The following is a 21,168-nucleotide window of genomic DNA, read 5'->3' as shown; positions in this document are numbered from 1 at the left end:
TCCATTTGCATATCTTATTTGGTGAGTTACCTGTTCAGATCTTTTGCTTATTATACAGAGCTATTAGTATATGTTTGTATATGTTGGATACAACTCCTTTATCAGATATATATTTTCCAAATGTTTTCTCCCAGTCTGTAGCTTGTCTTTTCATTAACTCAAAAAAGGTCTATTACAGATAAGTATTTTTTTAATTTAATAAAATTCAAGTTAACAATTTTTTAATGGATCATGATTTTGATATTATATCTAAAATCTCACTGCCAAAGCCAAGGTCACCTAGATTTTCTCCTATGCTATCTTCTAGAAATTTTACACTTTTTGTTTTACATTTAGAATTATAATCCATTTGAGTTAGTTTTTGTGAAAAATGTAAGGTCTGTACCTACGTTCTTATTTATTTGTTTATTGCATATGGATGTCCTAGTTTTCAAAGACCATTTCTTGGAAAGACTAGTCTTTCTCAATTGAATTGCCTTTGCTCCTTGTCGACAATCACGACTGCATTTGTTTTGGGTCCCTCTCTGGGCTCTCTATTCTGTGCCATTGATCTACTTATCTATTCTTTCATCAACATCACACTGTCTTTATTCGGTACCTTTAGAGTACAATCTAAAGTCAGGTAATGTCAGTTCTCCAATTTTGTCCTTTTTTGCTTTAGCATTGTGTTAGCTATTCTGGGTCTTTCACATTTCCATACAAACTTCAGAATCAGTTTGCCAATATCCACAAAATAGCTTGCCGGCGTTTGATTGAGATTATACTGAATCTATTGATACATTTGTGAAGAAGCGATTTCTCAGTAATACTGAATCTCCCTGTGCATGAACATGGAATATTTCTTTAACTTCCATCTTCCTTGACTTCTTTCCTCAGAGTTTTAGTTGTCCATATATAGTATAGATCTCAAATATATATTGTTACATTTCTATCTAAGTGTTTTTCTTTTCTTTTTTGGGTACAAATATAAGTTGTATAGTGTTCTGAATTTCAATTGTCAGTTGTTCATTGCTGGTATATAGAAAGACAAACGACTTCTTTATGTTAACCTTGTACCCTGCTATAATCACTTATTACTTCCAGGAGTTTTTTGGTTGATTCTTTGGGATTCTCTAACTAGACGTGTTCACATGTCATCTGCAAACAAAGACAGCATTTTTCTTTTTCATTCCCAACCTGTGTACCTTTTATTTCCTTTTTTGTTTGTTTGGTTTTCACTAGCTAGGACTTCCAGTAGGGTGTTGAGTAGAATGTCTTTAATTGAGCATAGTTTATATGATTACATTTAGTCTCACCTCTTATCATATCAATTATATTTCCTTCTTTAATGTGTTAGTGGTTGCCCTATAGTTTGCAATATACCTTTACAACTAACCACATCCAATGAACACTATAATGCTTCCTGGGTAGAGCAGGTACCTTATAATGAGTACTCTCACTTCCTCCCTCCAGTCCCTTGTAACATTGCTGTCATTTACTTCACTTATCTATATGCTATTATTTCACTTTCAAGCATTCTCTCTCCAGTGCTCTTCCTTTCTTTATGTAGATCCAAGTTTCTGACTAATATCATTTTCTTTCTTTCTGAAAACTTCTCTTAACATTTCTAGCAGGGTATGTGTATCAGCAGCAGTTTCACTCAATGTTTCTTTATCTAAGAAAATCTTTATATATCCTTCACTTTTAAAGAACAATTTTGATGGATATAGAATACTAGGTTAGTGGGATTTTTTTCTTTCAACAATTTATATATTTTATTCCATTCTCTACTTCCTTGCATGGTTTTGAGGTTTTTGACAAGAAGTCTGACGTAATTCTTAGCATTATTCCTCTACAGGTAAGATTTTAAACCCCTTGCAGCTTCTTTCAAGACCATCTCTTTGTCTTGGATTTTCTCCAGTTTGAATACGACACACTTACATTTAGATTTTTGGTATTTATCCTGCTTGTTGTTTTCAGAATTCTGGATCTGTGGTTTGGTATCTGTCATTAATTTTGTAAATCTCTTGGCCATTATCACTAACAATTTCTTCTGCTCCATTTTCTCTTTTTTCTCCATCTTGTATTCCAATTATGCATATGTTATATCTTTTGCAATTGCCCTACAATTCTTGGATATTCTGGGGTGGTTTTTTTCCATTCGTTTTTTTCAAAGTTATTTTTGATGTAGACCATTTTTAAAGGCTTTATGGAATTTGTTACAATATTGCTCCTGCTTTATGCTTTGGTTTTTTGGCAACGAGGCATGCGGGATCTTAGCTCCCCAACTAGGGACTGAACCCGCACCCCCTGCATTGGAAGGTGAAGGCTTAACCACTGGACCACCAGGGAAGTCCCTCCATTCATTTTTTTTTTATAAATTTATTTATTTATTTGTTTATTTTGGCTGCATTGGGTCTTCATTGCTGCGCACGGGCTTTCTCTAGTTGTGGCGAGTGGGGGCTACTCTTCGTTGCAGTGTGTGAGCGTCTCATCACGGTAGCCTCTCTCACTGTGGAGCATGGGCTGTAAGCATGGGGGCTTCAGTAGTTGTGGCACGTGGGCTCTAGAGCACAGGCTCGGTAGCTGTAGCACACGGGCTTACTTGCTCCCCTGCATGTGGGATCTTCCCAGACCAAGGCTCGAACACGTGTCCCCCACATTGGCAGGCAGATTCTTAACCACTGCGCCACCAGGGAAGCCCCCTCCATTCATTTTTAAGTTTGTATTTAAGTTTGTAAAGTTTCTATTGACATAGCTTCAATTTTACTGATTCTTTTCTTACCTGTGTCCAGGCTACTGATGACATCATCAAAAGTATTCTTCATTTCTGTTACAGTATTTTTTATTTCTATCATTTCCTTTGATTCTTTCTTAGAGTTTTCATCTCTCTGTTTACATTACTCATATGTTCTTGCATACTGTCTACTTTTTACATTAGAGCTGTTAATGTAATTAATCATAGTTATTTTAAATTCCCTATTGAATTATTTCAAGTTCTGTCATATGTAACTTTAGTTCTGAAGAGAGATTTGTGTCTTCAGATTGTCTTGCTTCTCAATTTTTAACATTCCTTATAAGTTTTTCTTGAAAGTCAATTGTGATATATCAGGCAATGGGAACTGAGACAAAGAGGTCTTTAGTGTGTGGTTTTATGTTAACCTGTCTAGAAACTGGGTTATGCTTAGTATTTTCTACAGCCATGCATACCAGATGCTTCAGTTTCCTCTGGCGTTCTTGTTAGCTTCTTCCAATGTTGGATTTTCCTAAGAACTCCTCCTTAAATAGAGTCTGTGTCCTGTAGCTTTTTTTTGTTGTAATCCACTGTTCTTATTCTGGAGCCCTGTTGATGTGGTGGTAAGGTGTGTGTGGGTGAGGGGAGGCATTCTACAATCTTATCATTAAATCCCAGTCTTTTAATGGGCCTGAGTCCCTGGGTTGTGACCTTCTGAAGTATTTCTTAGCCTTTTTCTTTCTTCCTTTAGGTGACACAGGAAGACTAGAGGGGCCTAGGGTTGGCTAATAGCCCTTTCCCCAAGTCAAATAAAGCTCTGATAAAGATGTTTCCCTTGAAGAATAAGCCTTTCTTATGGAGAATGCCCTGAAAGAATTTCAAAAGGGTAACTTTTCTTCTCCACCTGACCAAAACATGAGGGGTTTCCTAGGATCATTACCATGGAAATCTGGTGGGCTTCCTGAAGGTCAAACTCATGAGAGTATGAGGGCTCCCTTAAGACTGTGCCCTTGAAAGTTTCTTACTCTCAAGTTAGTCCACGCTCAGTCTTCAGCAATTCATTCCTACAAGTTTGTGGCTCTAGTGTCTTCTGCTCCAGGTAAGTTGATCTTGACTGAGATTCACTGTATTCCTCTGTATCACCAGATTTTCAGATGGTGGTTTGCCCCATGGCCTCAGTTCTCTGATGCAGCTAAGAAAACTCATTGATTTAGTTGGTTTGTTTAGCTTTTTTTTATCATTGTTGAAAGGATGAGAGTGATTGGTAGTGACCGCCAAGCACTTTACATGTTGGAGCTGAAACTGGAACTCCATGTGCTACATTTTTAGAGCACTCATTTTTTTATTATTTTTGGAATCTTTTTTGTGTTTTTCTAATTCTAATTCACAAAGCTGTCGCTTTTTTGTAAGACTTAGTGAGGGTGACCCTGGAATTACCCTCAGGTCACTTTTAACTCCATTATTCTAATATTAAATCATGCACTATAAATCTACTAAAAATTTATTACAAATGAGAAAGCTGAATTTCAGAAAAGTTAAGCCCAGAGAAGAAACCAGAATCTCTAGGATCCTATGGACTCATTGTCCACTGGCCCTGGCTCTGCATACCACCAAGGTGTAATTTTAGTCTATAATTTTAAAACAATATAAGGTGGTAAGACTGCAAATCTAGTGCACTTTGTATTAATATTTATCTTGTTGAAAAAAAATAAATCTACATGATCCAATATCATACACATTCATTTGGTCCCCTTCTTTGAAGACTCTACTAACTTATAATTAATGAGAAAACCATTTTAAGGTATTAAAAATTACTTTTTGCTAGAGTAAAAAGGAATAAGAATTAAAATATAAAATACCGTTTTGGTTTTTTTTTTTCCAGTTGACTATATCTCCACTTTAAATACTCAGGAGTCTGATTTCATTCCACTGGCTTTTAAACAACAAGTACTTCTTAAAACCTAAGTGACTATTTATTTATTTAGTGTGTTACTAAGGCAAATTGCTGAAATGATAAGCATTCATGTCGGTAATGTGTACAGTGAGTGTTTAGAGAGAACATCAAAAAACGTATGGAAAAGCATTTGAACTAAGCCAGCAGTATGTCTTTGAAAAGGAGAATGTTGCTTTGGGGCCTCTGATCTGTATGCTATCCCATTTCTCTACTGACAAGCTGTTCATTTTTAGGCACCTATAAGTCTGAACTATTAAGAAGCTGTACTCCAGAATCAATGTTGGTTTTGTCTCTCACCCCTTCACAGACAGACTTTCTTTGAAATCAATTCCTCTTTGGGGCTAATTGTTTAAAAGCCATGACTTCATTTCTAGGTTAAATACATGTCTGTACTATTCTCAGAATTAAAAGAAAAAAAAGCAAAGGAGGAAAAGAGCAGTCTTCAAGTACTATGTTCAATTTATTGAAAAATGTCTAGAATACTAAAGTATCTCCAAAGGCAAATCTTTGTTGTGACAGATGCATAATAACATCCATAGGCTGAAGGGTCTTAGAAAAGCATCCTGTAGCTACTTTAACAAGAGTACTAAGTATCATCTATAATTCATGCAAGTATATTGAAGCTTTCTGCTACCATCCAAGAAAGATGGTTTTCAAAGCTACAGAGTGTAATAATCCAATATTCCTTGTAGAGAGTTCCATACATCTCATATAGATTTTATACTGGAGATAATTTCCTTGCTGAAATCCTCAAGAATCCAATGCGATATTTTCAGAAAACACAGATTTATGCTATGTGTTATGTCTGGAGGCTTGGAGGGTAGTCATTAGATCATCAAGTTGAGGGTGTATTTCTATTTCTAGTTAGCTTTCCTCAACATTGCAGTGGTCACTACAAAGCAAATCAGTGTCCAAATGCTTCAAGAACTTCATTTTTTGTGTTCAATATATTTTTCAATTAGAAAATAAGTTTGACAATCAGAGTATACTCCTGGTGAAAGGCCAAAATGACCATGAGTATAATTCAATCATTTCTTTTACAGAATGGGACTTAAGAAGTGAGACCAACTTCTGTTGAATTATGTTGCAGGCCCAAAGTGGTGAGCTTCATAAAATGGCTTTATTTGCTACTCTCAGAAAACGACAGTGCCATAGTCAAACAGAAACGGGTAGTCATTGTAAGCTCTGAGTAACACAATGGTGCATTGGAAGAAAAAGTAATTGGAAAAGCAAAGTAATTTTCACTGGACCAGTGTACGCAATATCATCTATAATCAGACTCCAGTTACGGGAAATTCTCCATCCACAGTAATCTTCGAGTAGCCACCTCCCCCTCTAATACTTCTCTCCTTTCTTTTATGGATATTACCAAATGTCATCAGTGTATTGAGCTGACCTAGAATTTTGGACTACCCAACATGCTATACAACTTCTCCCCAGGGCTGTGCCAGTCACTAGATGACCCCTGTAGAGCTGAAGAATCATTACAACCCCCGACTATGCTACCACAAAATAGACATGAAAGAGTATTTGTTGAACAATTAAGGATATCAATGAATAAACAAACAAATGAACAGATGAACTGATTAGTTGGTAAATAAATACATTTTCTTCTGACTGGTTTGCTTTCCCCACTTTCCCCCACTTTTTATTTCAAGGTTATAGAGGTTTTTTTAAAATAAAATTTTCATTATAGAATAGATTTATGGAAAAGTTACTAAGATAGTACAAAGTTCTTATATATTGCATATCCTTGCTCTATTGTTAATATCTTATATCAGCATGGTATGTTTGTTACAATTAATGAACAAATTGTGTTATAAACGTGTTATGTTGTATTATGAACACCACAAATTGATGTTATTATTAACTAAATCCCATACTTTATTCAGATTTCCTTAGTTTTCACCTAATATTGTTTTTCTGTGCTAGGATCCCATCTCAGATACCATATTACATGTAGCTGTCATGTCTAAAGATTCTAAAGAGTTAGGCTTCTCTTAGCTGGGACAATTTCTCAGCCGAGTTTATAATGACCTTGGGTGTTTTGAGGAGTATTATTCAAGTGTTTTTAGAATGTTCCTCTATTGGGTTTTGTCTGGTGAATTTCTCATTATTAGACTGTAGCTACAGGGTTTTTGGAAGAAAGACCACAGAGATAAGGAGCCATTCTCATCACATCATATCAAGGGTACGTGCCATCAACATGACTTATTACTGATGATGTTGACCTGTGTCACTTGGCTGAGGTAGTGCTTGTCAGGTTTCTCCACTGTGTTACTCTCCTTTATACTGTCCTCTTTGGAAGCAAGTCACTGTGCACAACCCACACTTAAAGAGTGGGAAGTTATATTCCACTTCCTTGAGGCAGAGTGTCTGCATAAAATATTTGTAATTTTCTACACAGGAGATTTTTCTATTCTCTCCAATTTATTTATTTGATCCTTTATTTATATTGGTATGGACTCACGGATATTTATTTTATACTTTGAATTATAATCCAGTATCACTTCATTTTGTTGCTCAAATTGTTCCAGTTTTGGCCATTGGGAGCTCTTTCATTTCACTTCTGTGTCCCTTTGACACACCCCCATCACTGTGGGGTTGTTTGTTTGTTTGTTTTTTCATTTTTCAGAGCACTTCTTTACTTCCTGACTCATGTTTCAGGCTCATCTTATTTACTTCCTGTCCCAGTCCTAGAATCAGCCATTCTTCTAAGAAACTCTTGTTCCTGTTTTTTTGGAGAATGGCATTAGAAACCAAGGTCTTGGCACTAGGTTCTACAGGGTACTGTTGTTGTTAGTTTATGTGTTTTTTCGTAGGATATTAGTAATGTTTTCTCTGGTGGTCATCTTACGTAACTTTTGACAAATTACCTGGAAAATGGGTATGATAATTCCTACATCATAGAGTCGTTATGTATTTCAAATGGAGTAACTAGCAGTGTCTAGAGTAAAAGCAAAACAAACAGTAGCTCTAGGCAATAATATCAATTTACTAGAAATGAAACAAATGATAACTTTGTTTCCCAAAGCCAATTTCAATTCTCTAGAGGTTTTGTTTTTGTTCTGAGATGTTTTTATTGCCTATTTAAACAGATAAGAAGTTAGAGATTCCAATTCTAGGCCTAGCTCCGCTGTTAAAAAGAATTTAGTCAAATCATCCAATGTCTCCTTTTCTATAATGGGTATAATAGGATTCACTCAATATAATGCCACAGGGTTAGTCTGTATGTAAAACTGACACAAATCAATGTTTATACAAATATATGCATGGCAGTGTTACTATGATTTTTGTCAGTCATTAACCTCTGACTCTTTTATTGCTATTTTGCCACTTCACTTTTTTCTCATTTCCCCCCAAAATTATTTACCATACCAGCTTGCATTCTTCCCTTAATCATAAATTTGAATGATACTAGGTTTTTAAAAACTGGCATCCAAATTCAGATGATACGACTGCTTTCAAATTCTATTACAACAAATACACATTGGGTAACTATATTAGATGCTTAAAATTTAGCAAACATTTTTCCTACTTTGTCCACAGGTAGTATTTTAAGGTAATGAGCCCTCTTGGTTCTTCCTTGAGAAACTTTAATTAAACGAAGTGTTACTAAGTCCACTGAGTTACCCGGCCATAATGAATGAGGAAAGATAGATGTTTGGCACAGCAAGGGATGTCAGGAAAGTGTAGCATCTCGAAAATGCCCTCATACCAAATTATTGATGCAAAACAATTGACTACTGTCCTAAGAGGCGGGGCTGTCAACTGTCTAGACATTATCAGATATCAAAGTCGACGGGTTTTGCAGTCTGATCATCTTGTTTTCCTTTTACCAAGGTAAAGGCAAGGCGCTTCAGCACACCTGATAGACGACAGGAAGTATCAATATAACCACAGGAGCAATGTTGACCTCCTGGGGCTGTGTCAACCTTAAGAGATTGATGCAATTATTTACCAGTCTGTTTGTTGAGAAAGATGGGTAAGGCAGAATGAATATTTATCTCTTAATCCTTTGAGCCTCACTTCCTCCAGGATACCAGTCATATCACATGCGAAAACATGTGACCTGATGGAAACATGTTGAGAAGGAGAACTGAACTAGATTTCCATGCTTATAGGTTAAAAGTCACTGCTCCCTCACTGATTCACTTTCGTGGACAGCAAATTCAAGTTTAACTATTTGTAGGCAGTGACCAGTGTTTTTATTATTTATATAAAATCTATTTGCAAGTCAGCAAAGTGCTTAATAAAATACTTCCTGTGCATATGTGATCTCTTGATTCTTCAGTATATCTCATTTCTAGAGTTAAGTATATTAAAAATCCTGAGGTAGATGTGGTCTTATTTATTGATGCATGTTTATTTTAGATTTGCCACTTTAAATGATTTGTCAATTTCTATTTTTTCCTAGTCTCCTAGGTAACTATTTTTTAAATTGCTACTTGACTCTTCTACCAGCATGAACTTCAAGGGTGAATTAATGTCAAGGCCACACAGGGAGAAAAAGGCTCAAAAATCCACATTTCTATGTTTTACCTGGAGGTGAAGGTAGGTTTCAGAGGAGAATGGAAAAGACATTTTCTCCCACTGATGATAAGCATTGTGTTTGATTTATATATTGTTGCTAATGGCATGGAAGAAAGGAAGAATTTGAGAGTTTCTGAGGTTAGGCAATTCCCTGAAGAATCTGAAAGCCTAGAAGTCCCACTACCTGCTTTTTCACAATTGGAATCAGTAATGCATTGGTTTCCTTGTCTGGGCTTCTAAAAGATCATTAAGAACCGACCTGAGGGTCATCAGAGAGTCTGGTGCACATGGGAGCAATGTGTGACAATGCAGTGCATCCTAGTGCAACCTCCTTTGAAAGACAAATAGAGAAAGACAAATTGAGAGGATAGAAAATGCAGGGAATTCATCCATGCAGTCCATTTCGAATTAAACATCCCTTCTTCTCTAACTCGCCTATTTCAGCAGAGAAGGGGACACGACTTGTCACTCTATGTGCTTGCCGGATGAACTTGTAGTTCATAACAAGGTCCTACTTGGGAGAATCAGAGGAATTCGCTGTTCAACTAAACCATAACATCTGGGCCTTCCGCTTATGGAAAAGCGAGTGTACTACTGCCCTGGAGTCCAAACTGAGCCTCTCCATAGCACAGGGAGATCAGCTCCGTGCTTTGTGGCCACCTAGAGGGGTGGGATAGGGAGGGTGGAGGGAGACGCAAGAGGGAGGGGATATGGGGATATATGTATACATACAGCTGACTCACTTTGTTATACAGCAGAAACTGACACAACATTGTAAAGCAATTATACTCCAATAAAGATATTTTTAAAAATAAATAAATGAAGAAAAAAAACAAAAACTGAGCATCTCAGCCAAGCCATGTTCTTTAAAAAGCCAAAGTTTTAAGTGACAAAATCCCAATTCAAACACACAATTAAAAACTTATTGACATACCTACATTTCCTCAAAACAAATAACATTTGAAATATATAAACAACTCCTAAAAATCAACGAGAAAAAGAGAGATAAGCCAATAGAAAAATGGGCAAAAGACTTGGACACTTCATCAGAAAAGATGTCAAAATGGTCAATGAACATAAATAAAAAGCACTCAACTTCCTGACTCATCTGGAAAATGTAAATTAAGATCACAGTGCAATCCTGCACCATCCCTAGCAGAATAATTAAAATGAATAAGATGGAAGTTACTCAGGGCTGATGAGAAAATGGGGTGATCAGAACTCTTCTACATTGCTGGAGCAAGATCCACTTAGGAAAATGATTTGGTACTATCTAACGAAGCCTAACGTAGGCGTCCCCTATGACCCAGGAGTTTCACTGTGAGGTACACACCCAGTAGTGCGTGTACATGGGCATATATTCAGCAAAAACCATGTCCAAGAATATTCATTGTATTGCTATTCATGATAGACAAAAACTGGAAATATCCATCAACCATAGACTAAATAAATGGTGTTAATATTCACTAGCTGAAAATTATGCAGATGTGCACATGAATAATCTAAATTTACACACAACAGCATGGAAAACTCTCATAAGCAGAACGCTAGATGAAAGACGTCAGATGAAAAAGAGGACATAGTAGATGACTACATTTCCACAAAGCACTAAAAGAGGAAGGACTAATATATGCTGCTAAAATTCAAGATAATGTTTATCTCTGGGGAGTTGAAAGGAGGCAAGAGGCAGGGGTTTGGGAAAGCTGTAAACTTTGGTTTCCTGACCTGGGTGCTGGTTACATAGCTGTGTCCAGATTTTTAAAAATCCATCAACCTGAACTTATGATTTATGAATATATATAATCAGCAGTTGGCTCTTATAACTGAAATACCCAGGGGTAATCCTCAGAAATAGCCCCATAGATGCCATTATTGATACCATCTCTCTCTCTGTCTCTCTCTCTCTCTGTCTCTCTCTCTTTCTCTCTCTCTCTCCTGGTCTGCCCTGTTTTCTTCATTGGTTCTTGTCGTGGACAAGGTCTTCCTGCATGATGTCAAAATGTCCACTAGCATCCCCAGGCTTACATACTATCCAGTTAGAAACACAACAAAAAGAGAATTCCTCCACTCTTTCTTAGTGTGAAGATCAAAGAACTGAGTCTCATTGGACCAAACAGATATTCATGTCCATCCCTATATGAAGCAATATGGGCAGGGTGATGGAACACAGTGAAAAGCCAGGAGTACGTCATATGCCCATCCCATCATCTCCCATTTCTGCAGATTAACTGCACTCAGCTAGGTTGCTCTTGCTGGGGGTTTCACAATACAGTTGCCATCAGATAGATTTTGGCTGGGCTGGAGTCATCTTGAAGACTTTCTGCTTATAAATCTGTGAGAACAGACTTGTACAGTTGGGGCTACTTGGGCATCTCCTTCTATCTCTATGTAGTCTTTCTTCATGGCCTCTCCAGCATGGTGGCTTCATGGTGGCTGGACATGGTGGCTTGAATGGACAGTGAGATACCAAAAAAGATATACAGACAGCAAATAAATATATGGAAAGGTGCTCCACATTGTATATCATCAGAGAAATGCAAACTGAAGCAACAATAAGATACACTAAACACCTATTAGAGTGGCCAAAATCCAGAACACTAACACCATCAAATCCTGGCCAGGATGTGGAGCCACGGGAACCCTTGTTTATGGCTGGTGGGAATGCAAAATAATACAACCACTTTGGAAAACAGTTTACCAGTTTTTTACAAAACTAAATATACTCATAACATATGATCCAGCAACCGTGCTCCTTGGTATTTACCCAAATGATCTGAAAACTTACATCCACATAAAAACTTGCACACAAATGTTTATAGCAACTTTATTCATAGTTGCCAAAACTTGCCCTTCAGTAGGTGAATGGATAAGTAAACTGTAGTACATCCAGACAAGGGACTATTTTTCAGTGCTAAAAAGAAAGGAGTTGTCAAGCCATGTGAAAAGACATGAAGGAATATTAAATGAATATGATTAAGTGAAAGCAGTCAATCTGAAAAGACTACACACTATATGATTCCAACTATATGGCATTCTGGAGAAGACAGAATTATGGAGACAGTAAAAAGATCAGTGGATGTCAGTGTTGGGGGAGTGGGGGATGAACAGGTGGAGCACAGAGGATTTTTAGGGCAGTGAAACTACTCTGTACGATACCATAAAGAGAGATACATATGACCATACATTTGTCCAAACCCATAGAATGCACAACACCAAGAGTAAGCCCTCATGTAAACTATAAGCTTGGGGAGATTATGATGTGTCAAGGTAGTTTCATCATTGTTATGTAACAAATGTCCCATTTGGCGGTGATGTTGATGGTGGGGAGGCTCTGCATGTGTGGGGGCTGGGGGTATGTGGGAAATCTCTGTACCTTCCCTTCAATTTTGCTGTTAACCTAAAACTGCTCTAGAAAAATAAGGTCTATTTAGAGGGAGTGAGACAAAGAGACAGCACAAGTCACATTATCTTTTATGACCTAATACATGGGTTGGCAAACTATGGCCTGTGAATCAAATCTGACCCTTTACTTAATCTGAACACAGCCAAGCCTGTTTGTGCTACCCCTTACAATGGCAGACCTGCATAGTTGTGGCACACACCAAATGGGTATGGCCTGAAAAGCCAAAAATATTTACTATCTGGCCCTTTACGCAAAACGTTTGCTGACTCTGACCTAGTCTCAAATATCATTCAGTGTCATTTCCGCTGCATTCTGTTCACTACAAGTAAACCTCTAAGGCCAGCCCATGCTCAAGGGGAGAATTTGCTGACATGTGCTAACACCGAAAGGTGGATCCACCTAGTATGCAGACAGTGAGAGGAAAATCAGGATGCTATTGGCTAAAGAAGGGCTCAAGGATGCTGAGCTGACCCAAACAGGAACCCTCTCTGAGGTGAGATGGAACGCTTCTAATTCTCTGGGCAGGTTAACTGAGTGGAGAAGGTGCAGATGGTACATTCTTTTTCCAACTTAGTTAACACCATTGCCCACACCAAGGTGGTAAGAACACAACTTGTTCCTCTCCAAAATTATACTTATTGCTCAGGGGTAGTTATGTTGAAGTCATTCTGACAACTTTCACAATGCTCTAATTGAACTGCCTGGGCACAGAAGAATTGCTTTTTGAAAAAGGAAAATAGCTGGGAGAATTACAAAAATGGCATATCAGAAAAAACGCAACATATTCTTGGGTTTTTGAAATGTCAGACTTCTGGGTACCAATTTATCTGACTTACATTACAGGGCTACAAACAGTCAGCAACTCTTATGTGGCCATTTTTCACAATAAGAATACATTTCTAAGTGCTATTTTAGCTCAATAATGATTGTACAGATCTGTTTATTTTGCATTTATGTGTGTGTATGTTGGGGGGAGGGGGCGGTTCCCTAAGTAATACCTTGCCTTTGGTGATGTTGGGCAACAGAGGAAAATGTATTATATTAATCAGATTGGACCACTTGCTTAATGAGAAGAATGTAATCTGGATTTTAACACAACACAAAGCATTCAAACTCCACATGTAAAATTAAGCAATCACTGAGTTCCTTCTACAAGAATATGTCACTGACATCACCTCTCCTGCTCCAGGGCAATCGAGAAGGCTCAAGTCCATTATTATAATCATGAAAAGATTTCTTTTGATTGTATTATGCCCAGAGAGGCAGTTTAAAAGGTGGGTTGGAAATGGAGGAGGGGGGGGGGTCTACCACTGCAGGAGAATAGTAGACTCCTTTTGATCAGCAATACTCCTCACATCAGGAGATACATACATATCATCTTAAGAGAGAAATACTGGCCAGCACAACTTTATGAAACACAGGCCAGATGTTGGCAGAAATACTGATTTTGTCACCTCTCTTTCACGTGTTGGTATGAAGAGGAGATTGTTTTAAAATTACCTTTCCTCAACAAGCATTATATCTAATGAGAGATTTGGGCACATGCACCACCTGTTATAATTCAAGGCACAATGTGAAGAGGGCCTGCCAGAGAGTTGGTGTTCAACAAGTACAAGTTGGATGAGAACTAACATTTATTTAACGTGTATGCATAGCAAGCATAATGTTTACACACATTCAATCCTCACAATAACTTTATCAACTATATATTACTATTACACTTATTTTAAAGGCAAAGAAAATAGGGCTTCATAAAGTCAAGTAACTTGTTCAAGGTTACATAAATTTGTTTCTGGAACCTGACCTTGAACTAACGAAATCTGGCTCCAGAGCTTGTGATCTTAACTACTATGTATTACAGCCAATGAATGGATGGATAGATAGATGGATGGATGGATGGATGGATGGATGGACAAACTGATAGATGGAATAACCAAAATACTGTGGTCATGTAAGGGAAGGAGTAAGTACATATGACTAGCTCATAGAGAAGGCTAAACAGAAGAGGTGACGTTTGACCTGAGTCTTGAAGAAGACAGATGTTTCCAGGTGGAGGAGAGGGAGATGCACTTCCCAGGCTGGCAGAGAAGCATGAGCAAAGACACAGACATCCAAGTTTCCACGAATCTAGAGGATGACAGGTAGTCCTACGTAACTAGGGCACAGGTCATCCAGGCCAGCAGCCCAGAGAAGAGGCTGTGAGTGAGACTCCATGGTAAAGGAGTCTGGAATGTATGTTGAGTTTGGGTTTTCTTCAGCAGGTAGTGGAAAACCTTCAAGGATTTTTTTTAATGGTGGATAACATTTATCGAGGACTTAACTGTGAGAGCCATGAAGTGTTAAAATCCTCACAAGAACCCTGTCGAGGTAGATGCTAGCTATTATTCATCTATTTTACAAGTAATGAAGTTGAAGTTCAGAGAGGTTAAATCACCTGCCTAAAGTCATACAGTCTAGAACTATTTGTATCTGTATTTGGACCCCGGCAGTCCTCCAGAGCTACAGAGCTAAACAGAGCAAGAGAGTGGCATGATTTTATGTGTGTTTAAAGAGAGAACTATAGCAGCAGTCTGGATGAGGATGAACCTTAAGATAAGGAAACTAATTGGGAGGTTGTTTGTGTTTAAGAGAGCCTGGGGAAATGAGCTAAAGCAGGGTTTCTCAACCTTGGCACTATTAACATTTTGGGTTAGATAATTCTTTGCTGTGGGAGCCTGTCCTGAATATTGCAGAATGTTTTGCAACATCCCTGGTCTCTACCCAACGGATGCCCTGTAGTATCCCCCTTCAAGGTGCAACAAAGGAAGATGTCTCACTGGAAGGCAGACTGTCCCTAGTTGAGAACCAATGAGTTAAGGCAATGATGGGGGATTGGAAAACAGGAGATATTTCAGAAATAGGATCAACAGAACCAAGGGATCAAAAGGTGGAGCACTCAAAGATATGTCCAGATGTATGACACAGTCCTGGCAACAGTCAAGGCAGTAAAGACCCAGGGTTCAGCTCAGGGTCTGAATTTAGCAGGCTTGGGTTCAAAATCCAGCTCGGCCATTTACCATTGGGTAAACTGGAGAAAATTACTTCTGCTCTCCAGGTCTTAAAAAGAAGAGCCTAATAGCACTTACCTCCAAAAGTTGTTGTGAAGATTGAAACAGAATACCATGAATCAAGTGTTTAGCAGAGTTTCTGGCACTTAGTAATTGCCCAATAAACAGTACTACTAGCCAGTAAGGCAAACACAGGGAAGCTTCTTCAACCTCAGGTTGTGGAATCCATGGTTTGAGAGGTTTTTAGTGAGTGGACACTGTGAACTCTAAAAACAATTTTCCACTCAGTGGAATAGCTCTCCCGACTCCTTAAAGTTAAGTTGAAAAAAAGAATATATAACTGAATATTTGGTTTTATATTAATTGTGAGTGTCTGGTATATATATGTATGTATGTGTATGCCTCTGTATTTCTAGGTATACTTGTGCATGTACACATAAACATATACTAATTAGGTCATTGAAATCATATTAAAACATTAATACTAATTATCACTAGATATTAGATTATGGGTGAATTTAACTTTTATCTCTATTATTTCTGTTATCCTTTACAATTTTTCTATAATGAATAAGTATGACTTTTATAAATAAGGGACAAAAGTACATGTTCTAAAATACCTTCCCTTAAAATATATGGATTGAAATCCTACTATGTGTCAGATACTACACTAGAAACTAAGGATACAACAATGAGAACCCCTGCCCTCAGCCCACCCCCCACACACACATACACATACAGGGGAACAAAAAAAGCAGCAAAAACCACCTGAAACCACATGTGCACATACCAGAAAGCTGGAACTTGAAAAATCAAGTTCAAATGTAACTAGGATACTCCAGAAGCAATAAAAATGATGAGCTCCATTGACACCATCCTAATCATGTTTTTAAGTCTGACAGAAGATCCAAAAGAATTTTCTAATTCTCCTATTTTGCAAGGGTTCAGTAGGAAACTCCACTGTTCCCTCCTTTTTAAGATTTTGCTTCCTCTTATTTAGTAATTCCTATCCTGAGGGAATATAATACAATTCTGCAATGTCCAAATCAACTTTGAGTCTAATTAGTAGAGATAGCTCCCCTGGAAACTACAATCCTCCACAGGGAGACTTATTTCAGCAACAAAGGCTTTCTTTAGACGGTATATAAGGGGGTTTCTATTTCAAAGTACAAACCCTTGCCTCGCTGCACATTCAAGGAAATTTAGAACAGTACGTATTTTTCTGAGCTCCTACAGACTTAACGAAAACAATTTGGGCCTCTGGAAAACTCTCCAACATCTTGACTGTGTGTGTCAGCACAACTGATATGCCTGCCTTTGACTCACTATAACAAGGAGATTCTAGCTCAAAGTTGTCAGTGTCAGTTTCAACTGGTGTCTGTGTGAAGAGTAATGGAAATGATCAATTAAGGGTGCTCACTCTACCCTCTATATCTTTTAAAATTAAGTACATATTGAAATGATGGACTTTATACAGATGACAGTATAGGCATTCTGTGTCTACCCCTGTCATTTATTCTCACTGCTGTATTTCTGGAATTAGGATTCATGTTCTGTCATCTTGAATATTTTAATACTTTACTGATCTCATATGTGTTTAGCCATAGGAGGAAAGCAGTAAAATAAAATTTTATAGCCAACAAAGTCCTTTATACCTAAAGTTTATTGCACTTTTTATATTGTGTTTAACAACACATGGCTCCTTGAGACTCTGAAATAAACATAGCTTCCTCAAGTCGCAGTGGGCTTGTGCTCTTTCATTTCTTGTTGAGAGTTGATTCCATCGTCACGATAAAAAGAATTCCTGATAATTGGCCAGAGAGGTTGCAATTCTATCAGGCAGGTGCTTCTTTCTCTAAAAGTGTTAAGACAACCTTAAAGCTCCTTTGTGTTAGAAAAATGCCCCATTTTTTAATTTGCTCCCCAAATACAGGTATTCTCCATTCAAAGTGACCCTTTTCCATGGACTCCCCAGACTACATTCAATTTCAATCAATAAGTCAGGGATCAATCAATTGATGAGATATGAAGGAGCCCATTGACTCCTAAAGTAGTTGATATTTTCCAGCAACAACTTTTCTCACTGGCTAGGGTCTTTAAAATTTTATGATAATGATAAAACTATTGTTTTATGTAGTGATGATTTCTTGGAGTAATTAACACTATCCTATTTTTGTTCTTTGGTTTGCAAAGTTGGCATGGTGGCCGAAGAAGTGAATAGAGAATTGCAATATGGTTCAGGACATTAGAGTAGTTTCTATTGCTCGCTGATTGAGCTAAATAACTGGTTTGGGGGATTTTTCAGTGCTTGTTGTTGTTGTTGTGTATATGAGTAAAAAGCAAACAAGGGCTTCCCTGGTGGCCCAGTGGTTGAGAGTCCGCCTACCGATGCAGGGGACATGGGTTCGTGCCCCGGTCCGGGAAGATCCCACATGCCGCGGAGCGGCTGGGCCCATGAGCCATGGCCGCTGAGCCTGTGCGTCCGGAGCCTGTGCTCCGCAATGGCAGAGGCCACAACAGTGAGAGGCCCGCGTACCGCAAGAAACAAAAACAAAAACAAAACAAAAAAAAGCAAACAAACAAAAAATCTCTAGGTTTTTCCATAACACAAGTTGCAGACAGAATTGCCATCCCAGAAGAATATAATGTAATGAAAATATCATTGAACTGGCTTCAATTCCAAGTTCTCATGATATTATTCTGAGGGGGGGGGGGAATGCAAATTATTTCATTGCCCATGCGTTAAAAACTGAATTTAAAAAAATAGATTAGATTTCACAATTTGTATGGAAACACAAAAGATCCCGAATAGCCAAAGCAATCTTGAGAATGAAAAACAGAGCTGGAGGAATCAGGCTCCCTGACTTCAGACTATACTACAAAGCTACAGTAATCAAGATAGTATGGTACTGGCACAAAAACAGAAAGATAGATCAATGGAACAGGATAGAAAGCCCAGAGATAAACCCACGCACATACGGTCACCTTATCTTTGATAAAGGAGGCAGGAATGTACAGTGGAGAATGGACAGTCTCTTCAATAAGTGGTGCTGGGAAAACTGGACAGGCACATGTAAAAGTATGAGATTAGATCAATCCCTAACACCATACACAAAAATAAGCTCAAAATGGATTAAAGACCTAAATGTAAGGCCAGAAACTATCAAACTCTTAGAGGAAAACATAGGCAGAACACTCTATGGCATAAATCACAGCAAGAGCCTTTTTGACCTACCTCCTAGAGAAATGGAAATAAAAACAAAAATAAACAAATGGGACCTAATGAAACTTAAAAGCTTTTGCACAGCAAAGGAAACCATAAACAAGACCAAAAGACAACCCTCAGAATGGGAGAAAATATTTGCAAATGAAGCAACTGACAAAGGATTAATCTCCAAAATTTATAAGCAGCTCATGCAGCTCAATAACAAAAAAACAACCAAACAAATCCAAAAATGGTCAGAAGACCTAAATAGACATTTCTCCAAAGAAGATATACAGACTGCCAACAAACACATGAAAGAATGCCCAACATCATTAATCATTAGAGAAATGCAAATCAAAACTACAATGAGATATCATCTCACACTGGTCAGAATGGCCATCATTAAAAAATCTGGAAACAATAAATGCTGGATAGGTGTGGAGAAAAGGGAACACTCTTGCACTGCTGGTGGGAATGTGAATTGGTACAGCCACTATGGAGAACAGTATGGAGGTTCCTTAAAAAGCTACAAATAGAACTACCATATGACCCAGCAATCCCACTACTGGGCATATACCCTGAGAAAACCATAATTCAAAAAGAGTCATGTACCAAAATGTTCATTGCAGCTCTATTTACAATAGCCCAGAGATGGAAACAACCTAAGTGTCCATCATCGGATGAATGGATAAAGAAGATGTGGCACATATATACAATGGAATATTACTCAGCCATAAAAAGAAACGAAATTGAGCTATTTGTAATGAGGTGGATAGACCTAGAGTCTGTCATACAGAGTGAAGTAAGTCAGAAAGAGAAAGACAAATACCGTATGTTAACACATATATATGGAATTTAAGAAAAAAAAATGTCATGAAGAACCTAGGGGTAAGACATGAATAAAGACACAGACCTACTAGAGAATGGACTTGAGGATATGGGGAGGGGGAAAGGTAAGCTGTGACAAAGCGAGAGGATGGCATGGACATATATACACTACCAAACGTAAGGTAGATAGCTAGTGGGAAGCAGCCACATAGCACAGGGAGATAAGCTCAGTGCTTTGTGACCGCCTGGAGGGGTGGGATAGGGAGGGTGGGAGGGAGGGAGAGGCAAGAGGGAAGAGATATGGGAACATATGTATGTGTATAACTGATTCACTTTGTTATAAAGCAGAAACTGGCACACCATTGTAAAGCAATTATACTCCAATAAAGATGTAAAAAAAAATGGATTAGATTCATTTCTGAGCTCCTTTCCTACTCCAATTTTCCATAGTTCTAAATAAAATACATTAAACTTATTTGATCCCATTGTGTCATTGTCAGAATTTCATCTGTTCATTCGCTAATTCATATCTCCTACCAAGATTTATTAAACAACCAACATTCATTAAGACCTCACATAACCTGAATTTGTCTTCACCCCTAACGCTTCCAAACAGGATATATTTCAGGATATTTTGGGGACAAAGAGTTAAAGATAATGTTAACTGCCATACAGAAATAAACCACTGATGTCCTTGGTCTTACTGAGCTCTTGACCTATTTTCCTGCCTGAATGGCCGGGGAAAAAAATTTCAAAAGCCTTTAACCCTCCTCAAACTCAGAAACAGAATATAAAAATATACACGCCCAATAGATATCCCTTACCACCTCTTCTTATCTTCAAAGATGAGATCATTGAGCCTTCGAATGAGAGTGGTGTTAGAAGGGTCACCATTTCTGGATGCTGACTTCAGATCTGCAGGACTCTTGGGCCATTGCTGTCAGTTGCTGAGTTTCTACAAGGCCATCTTAAGAACTGAAATATAGCAGAAAGAGTGGAGTTTAGTTCTTGGATTTTTTAATGAATTGTTTCCCCTGATATCCTCGTGGTCAGGAAGTTCATTGGATTGTCTACCTTTTATGTCTTCAGTGTAAAGTATGTTTTCTAGTCTGTCTCCTATTGAGCTGGAAATAATGCCTCTTATGCCCCTTTGAACAGCCCTTCTTACTCTTGAATACGGTTGTTAAGGTGCCCTTCAACTATCATTACTGTAAGCCATGTATCCCTTGCAATAAACATCATTAAAAACTGCTCCAGGGTCTTCTTAAAGTAATGTGAGATTTTTACATTTTTATGCCTGGTGTGGGTAATGTTAAAAAGTAGGGCTGGGATGGGAAAGTAGGTGGGATGTCAAAAGATACCCTCCATCCTTAATGCTCCCTTGATGGAAATGACAGCTTTATTTGTTTTGTTAACCAGTGTATAATTAAAAGTCAATATTCAAGATCATAATAAAAATCTGTATAACTACCCATGTTGTGAGAC

General features: G+C 37.9%; 1 protein-coding gene across 1 annotated transcript in view; it reads right to left on the bottom strand.

Moving 5' to 3' along the window:
• The window catches only part of TAFA1 (TAFA chemokine like family member 1), a 767,746-nt gene that overhangs the window by 674,990 nt on the left and 71,588 nt on the right, over positions 1–21,168 (bottom strand). Inside the window, exon 3 of the mRNA XM_029242641.1 lies at positions 20,508–20,658. The gene's annotated coding sequence lies outside the window, so the exon portion shown is untranslated. The remainder of the gene's footprint in view (positions 1–20,507; positions 20,659–21,168) is intronic.

Source organism: Monodon monoceros, unplaced genomic scaffold, assembly GCF_005190385.1.
Source record: "Monodon monoceros isolate NGI ecotype Baffin Bay Population unplaced genomic scaffold, NGI_Narwhal_1 Super_Scaffold_3, whole genome shotgun sequence".
Classification (NCBI taxonomy): Eukaryota; Metazoa; Chordata; class Mammalia; order Artiodactyla; family Monodontidae; genus Monodon; species Monodon monoceros.
This window is presented reverse-complemented; position numbering and strand designations above follow the sequence as displayed.